This window comes from Biomphalaria glabrata, chromosome 17 (genome assembly GCF_947242115.1).
Source record: "Biomphalaria glabrata chromosome 17, xgBioGlab47.1, whole genome shotgun sequence".
In the NCBI taxonomy this organism is placed as follows: Eukaryota; Metazoa; Mollusca; class Gastropoda; family Planorbidae; genus Biomphalaria; species Biomphalaria glabrata.
Window position 1 is genome coordinate 22,071,020 of NC_074727.1, and position 7,605 is coordinate 22,078,624.

A 7,605-nucleotide genomic window follows, 5' to 3' on the forward strand; every position below is an offset into this window, starting at 1 on the left:
ACTATGCTTTTATCTTTCACAAGAAATATTAATTTCAACCGACTACCAAACCAAAGAGAAGTTTTGCTGGAAATAGAACAGTCAAAAAGCCGAGTTTTGTTTGTAGAAATGAATTAAACTTGTTGTTCTACCCAACATTTTTAAACCGTTATTTTAAATTTATTTCTTATAGTTGTGTTTATTTCAACTATTATTTGTCCACTGATGTGGAGTGAAGTAACCAAAAAAAAAAAAAGTCAACGTATTGTGCAAAATCGTACATTACAAATAAAACTTTTAATTGTTGGTGAACAACACTTTCTGGTTCAATGTAAATTCATTTTTAGTTTAACTTTCAGCTTCGACTTTGACTCATAGAATACAGCTGCTGTATGTGACGGACCTGCATGAACTTATCTTTTTATGGACATGTTTTCTGGCATAAACTCTGCATTTGTTAGAAACACTGATAATAGACCACTCAGGCCGGAAGCCGTTCAGCGACCACGCCCGCGTCTTCTATCTAGAGAGAAAAAAATTATGTGCAAAATTCGCCTTAAAGTAAAAGATTTTATTTTGATAAACAATTATAAAATAAATGTGACATTAATGCAGTGGTTCTCAAACGTTTTCCATTGGCGCCCCAATTTGAAAAACAAAAACAAAAAACAACAACCTTCGCGCTTTTTTTTAGCTATCTGGGGACATGTTTGGGGTCCAGGAGGGTTTTGAGAATGAAATAATAAGAAAAGAAACTTCAAGACGTAGACTTGTACCACAATTCCCCATTTGTTTTTACCATCACTCTATTCAGCTTGCAAATTCATGGGCGCTGCGTTGATAGGAGGGTGGTATATGTGGTTGTTGAAAACGGCTCTTACGATTTTTCTAGAAATTTGATAGTTGATGTATATTTTTGGGAAAAGAATTACTAGCTATTTGGCCACATTGGGAAAACTATAGTTTGACTATTATAATCTTTCAAAGTATAAACAACTAATTATAATATGTCTAGAGGACTAGAAAGTCTTTATCTTGAACTTCGGGTATTCCCGCATGCAGGCCCGATTCGTTAACGAATAAATTAATAGACGTTAGGAACATTTTGCGCACCGTCTCTTAAGTGCAAGTCAACAGGACTATCATTAGAATTATACAATATATATTATACATACGCTTAACCAGGAAAATTTTTTTTCATGGGCAGGGAGAATTTTGGCAATATAAATCATACATTTGTTAGTTATTAAGAGTAAAATACTCTCTCTTACGAATCGGTCATCAGCTTCATAAAGTAGCAATTGAGTAGGAATGTCATTCTTTTTTTTTAGCGGCCCTCGAAAGGGGAAAAAACGCTATTAGTTTTGTGTGGCCTGTCTGTCCGTCTGTCTGTCCGTCCGTCCCGTTTAGATCTCGTAAACTAAAAAGATAGTGAAAATCCGACATCACAATATTTTAGTCCATTCAAAGTTCTGATGCAACGGCTACTTTTTTCTTTTCTGAAAGCGAAAAATCTAATTTTTCAAATTACTTATGCCATCAGTTTTTTCATAAAAATACACCACTGCGCCAAGCATTTTCCTGCATTTTGATCTTTAGAAACTCTTTATCCTGGCGTCTACATTGCCTTTTGACTCGTTGTAGGAATAGTGCATTTTAAACCAAGTGTAACTGAAACAAATGGGACGTGCGGGAATGTGTTTTTTTGCAATCAGACCTCACTATTCATCACAGGGAAAAGTCACTAGGCAAAGTGTGTGTTGCTCCAGCAGGCAGCAGTCGTGTTTTTTCGTCTCTCGTTTTGGAGGATTTTTGTGTTGCTATTTTCTAGAGCTAAGTGATCTTTCTTATACCATTAGATTTGTGTAGATTTCGTCTATAGATTGGTGTATTTAGTTCGATAGATTTAAGTCACGTTAATTAAAATTTAATTAGTTTTTGTATTCATTAACTATCCTTTAGTTTAACAAGCATCTAGATAAACAGTGACTGAGTGATACTCATAGTCCGAGGGATTGATGTGCTTGGTAAAACCGTGTACCGTGGCCACTACATAGCAGTCACAACCCAAACCTGTGTGTCATCATTGCTAGTGTGTCAAGTCGTCGTACTGGAGTCATGGACGCTATCTACTACGTCGCTTAGGACGCACATGTGTGTTACTCAAATCACGAGTAGACAGCGAGGTTTTCCGAAATATTCGTCGAGTTGGCATCGGGAGTAAACTGCCGACAGTTCGTGGGTCTAGGGCTGGGCGTCTTACACGCCTATGGTATAACCCATCGCAATTCAACTCAACAGATACATGCCACACAGTTTCCAGGACTCTCAACTGTGTAGTTAATCCCCCCACCCCTGTCCTTTCATCTACGACAGAGTTCAGCAGTTCCCTACAAAACTATTTTGTCAACCACCCCACCCCTACTACTCCCCACACGACAGTGGTCATATGTCCCTATCGAAAACCTATAATTCGTGATATTACTCCTCCTGTGTCTTCAACACGTGCTATGCCTCTGGTGACTACATCCTCCAGTCTGCTTAAAATAATGCACCTAAACGCCCGGCCATGCAGTAACAAAGCTCTTGAGCTTGCAGACACCATCACTGATGATAGCTACGACATCGCTTTCCTTAGTGAGACATGGTTTAAAGAAGCTGGTGATGAGCCAAGAATCATTGAGCTAACGCCACCAGGCTTTATTTTAAAGAGTCTACCTCGAAAAACAGGCAGCGGAGGAGGTTTAGCAATACTGTACAGAGACAGTCTAGCCAAGTATGTAACAATAAGACCTGACAGCTCACCACCGTACACCACCTTTGAGTTGTGCGAGTTACGCCTCTCCCACCACAGCAGAACACTGACTTTTATTTTCTTGTACCGCCCACCACCAAGCAAGAGAAATAAATTGACAACAAAAGTTTTCATCGAAGAATTTCAAGACCTCCTTGACAGTCACATAGCAACAAAAGATCTATTTGTCATAGGCGATGTGAACTTGCATTAAGACAGTGAAAATGAGACATACGCGGTGTCGCTAAAAAATGCGCTAAAGGATCGCAACTTAGACCAACTGATAAATGTTCCGACACATGTCAAAGGCCATACTCTTGACTGGATTGTTACAAATGCAAGTGGGCTTATAGCCAAACTCAAGTGTTTTAGACCGTGGCTTGTCAGATCATTTTCTCGTAAACTTTGAAATGCGCCTATCAAAAGCAAAAAGGCCAAAGAAAAACGTGACTTCCAGTAAATTTAAAGCCATAGACATTGCCTCCTTTAAAAAGGACGTGACCTCTTTGTTGTTGCAACAGAGCAACACAGACGTTCTCAGCAATTACAATTTTTGCTTGAAAAAGTTGCTGGACAGCCATGCACCTCTTGTCACTCGTACAGTCTCAGTTTGGCCATCTGCACCCTGGATAACGGAAGACATAAAGAATGCCAAACTTATTCGCCGACGTGCCGAACGTACATTCCAAAAGACAGGTCTGACGATACATCGACAATATATATCCTAGAAAAAAAACAAGGTTAACCGTATGATTAGAGACGCAAAAGCTAGTCATATTCGACAAAAAATCGAAACTTCTAATTCTTCAAAGGAGCTATTCAGGATCACCGCTGAAATGTTAGGGGGAGCAAATAACGAACGTTTGCCGTCATCTATCCAAGTATCTCAACTTCCTGATTCCTTCAGTAGATTCTTCATTGGGAAGATTGAGCAGATTAGAAATGACATGCCATCCCTCTCATCACAGCTTGACCACTCTCCAATCTTTCAAAATTCTCCTTTTTGCGAGTTTCAGCTTGTATCAGAAGATTATGTCAAAAGTACTATTTTAAAGATGCCAAATAAGTCATGTGACCTTGATCTCATTCCAACTTCCTTGCTCCTTGAATGTTTAGATGAGCTTGTACCCACAATTACTAACATTGTGAACTCTTCACTGACTTCAGGCATTGTACCACAGCAATTTAAGCATGCACTTGTCAGGCCCTTATTAAACAAATCCAGTCTTGACCCGGAATGTCTAAAAAACTATCGCCCAGTATCAAATCTTCCCTTCCTGTCAAAGCTTCTGGAGCGAATCGTGTTAGCGCAAATTCTTTCTCATCTTGAACAGTACTGTCTCTTGGAAGAATTTCAATCTGCATATAGGAAGTGCCGAAGCACAGAGACAGCAGTGGTCAGAGTACTAAACGACTTACTTCACAATTCCGACATAGGCCACATCTCAATTCTTTCAATGCTGGACTTGTCCGCAGCCTTTGATACGCTAGACCATGAAATTATGATGGCCAGGTTCTCTGCCACTTTTGGTTTAACAGGAATTGTCCTAAAATGGCTTGGATCCTACCTGACTGAACGCACCCAAAGTGTCGTTGTTAACGGAACAATCAACAAGCTTACTCTAGAAGTACGGAGTACCCCAGGGATCAGTTCTAGGCCCAGTACTGTTCACTATGTATACATATCCACTTAGCGGTGTCATACGGCCAACCGGCATCCTATATCATTTCTTTGCCGATGACTCACAGTTATACGATTCCTCAGTACCATCACAGGTGTCGCATCTGGCAGAGAAAATCAGTGTTACCGTTGCAAGGGTGAGCAATTGGATGGTTGAAAATAAGCTCAAAATGAACGAAGATAAGACAGAACTAATTAAGATTGGCACTCGGAACAACTTCTCAAAAGTTGAAAGCACAGATTCTCTTTTTATTACGAACTGCCAGCTTCCTTATGTCCATGTGATGCGGAATCTTGGAGTTTTCTTCGACTCAACACTCTCTTTCGACCCACACATAAGTCAGCTCTGCAAGGGTCTTTATCTGCAGCTGCGAAGATTAGGCCAGATCCGACCATATTTAACAACGGAGTCAACAAAAAACGCTATCTGTGGCATTCATACTCTCCCGCCTTGACTACTGTAACGCCGTGCTAGCAGGTATACCTGATGACAAAATAGCCAAACTGCAACGTATACAGAACAACGCCGCACGAATAGTACTTAGAAAAACAAGACAAGATTCTGCTACTACGCTCTTGCGCATGCTCCATTGGCTTCCCGTGAAAGCGAGAATCGATTACAAGGTCGCCACACTTTGTCATCAGTGTGTATATATAACAATGTGATGCCCCTGTACCTTAGAGAACTGATTACTCCATATTTCCCCCAGAGAGCCCTGCGCTCAATGAACTCAACGCTTTTAGTGGTGCCACGTTTCTCCCTCAAAAGCTACGGTCTGCGGGCTTTATCAGTGCACGGACCAAAGGTTTGGAACTCACTAACCCTAACCCCGTTGATCTCAGACAGACAACATGCTATACCACTTTTAAGAAGAACATTAAGACCTACTTGTTTAAAACTTTTTTTTTTAGATTAGTACGCAGATTTCTATTGTCGTGTTTGTGTTTTTAATGTTATTGCAGCGCCTTGAGCCTACATTTTGTTTGTTAACAGCGCTTTATAAATAAAATTATTAAACGAAGTGTAATAGTGGAGGAGATGGCACTGGACAATTAGACTATTTTTTTTCTGCGAAAAAAATTCGAGTTATAAATTATTCACATAATATCTTTAATATCTTTATTATCATCTTCATGTTAAGTAAGACCTCTTGCCGATTATGTTTTATTATAGTCAGAAAAGTTTCGACCAACCTGACAAAAGAAATTAGAGGTGAATACTTAGACGAAGACGTTCTGATATGCCATCCTCTAAGACAATATTTCTGGCGGAAAACGACTTAAGCGTACATTTTAAAAGGTCTTTATTAGAAGATAAAACAACATTATTAACTTGATATATTCAAATTTTCGAAATCTTGCTAATAATTTCATTTTATTTGGTTAAATAGTCAAACATTGATAAATAACTACAACGATGGGCCTATCCTCTCTCCTCTTCCCTATGTTAGAACGTGCCCATTATGAAAATTGCTCCATTAATATAAGATGTAATTTAATAATTGGTCGTTAAGCAGTAAGCCGTGTTAAAAATCAAAATTCAAATCTTAATAAAATAAAAACAAAACTGATTAATAATACACCTTAGGTTAGCTTAATTAAAGGACGACTAAACGATGTATTGAGTTCAAGATCATTTAAACAATTTTCTTATCTTGATTTAACCTTTTTTGTCAAAGTGATCACGATGTAACTAAGTATATAAGTCTCAATCAATTTTCTTATATAACTAGCTAAAATAGCCCTATACAATAACTGTTAATCTTTTTGGTAAGTTCTTATTTTGACCAATTAAAAGCAATGTATTTAATTATTTTATTTCTAAAAATGTATAAGTATTTATGTATCATAAGGTAAGACTTATAGTTCCTGATTTGAAATATACGATACCAGCAAATATATGAATGCATAAAGAAATCAAATAAAACGTACGAGACCTACTCTCAGAACAGTAGCTCTTATTGTCTATATTCTAATTTTTTAAAAATGATTTGTAAGCATCCAACCATCTAGCTAGTTTAAAACGTGTAATTTGAAAAGAAAAGAAGAAAAAACAACAACATTTAGATGTATACACGGAACTAGAAAATGTGAATTTTATCAGTTTCAATGGCAGATGACTGACGTGGTGTCATGTGGCCAACTCCAAGATCAACCCTTTCTAAAGTCTCAGTCAGCTATTCATTAAATTAATAAGGGTACCAAAAATACTGAAGCTCAAAAGCCCAATCAATATCGAAATACAAACCTGAGACCCTATCGGTTCGAAATCTAATGCGCCTAACCTCTGGGCCACCACGATTTGAAAAGATAACACAAAATAATGACAATCTCTACCTTTATTAAAAATAAATATTGTTATTTGAAAAATATTTTTAGGTAAAATGATGAAGCTCTTGTAAGTTCTAGTATCTCTTGTTGCCTTGACCTCTGCCAATGTCATTCGCGAGGAAAGAAACTTAGGGTGAACGACCATATTTAGCATCAATCCATGTGATATTGCACACACTAATAGAGCGGAGAATCTCAAACTGGCATACATTGTTGCGACCTCCGCTAATGGCGTGCTATTCATGTTGTTATGTAAACTAGTGACCATGTATTCCACACATTGCACTTATATATATATAATCGTACATTCATACGTAAGAGTCATAATGTCGAATGCATTGGCCACAAAAGAGGCTAAGCCCCTCCGGGCCCCAAATCCCTTGCTGCTCCGCTGTGTAGGAAGTGTTACTTAATTAAAACAAACACTATTTTGTCTATATTTACAGGTAAAAGGATGAAGCTTCTCGTACTTGTTCTAGTCGGCTTTATTGTCTCGACCTCCGCCAATGTTACCCGCGATGAACGGGACTTAGGCTGTATTCAGATCATGGGCATCAATACATGCGCTATTCGAGACGCCAACACTCAAAAAGAAGAAGATCTTAACATTGCCGAGATTGTTGCCAACATCGGGAAGGTCGTCCACGTTATTGACGGATTTGTAGGCGGAGCAGCTGCTAAAAGAGAGAACATTGTGAAGAGACCATGTATTCAAATTATGAATATTAATACCTGTCTGTAAGACTTTCTGAAATGAAGGTCTCTGTATTTTAAAATAAAGCTTGGTTCTATTAAAGTACTAAAAGAATTATTTCATTTA

The 7,605-nt window shown here is 38.2% G+C and overlaps 1 long non-coding RNA gene across 1 annotated transcript; it reads left to right on the top strand.

Annotated features, from left to right (window-relative positions):
- The first annotated feature begins 6,087 nt into the window (after nucleotides 1–6,087).
- Nucleotides 6,088–7,601, top strand: LOC129923789 (uncharacterized). Its single transcript, XR_008775744.1, has 2 exons — nucleotides 6,088–6,224; nucleotides 7,232–7,601. It is a non-coding gene; the product is annotated as an uncharacterized LOC129923789 (long non-coding RNA).
- Nucleotides 7,602–7,605: the final 4 nt, after the last annotated feature.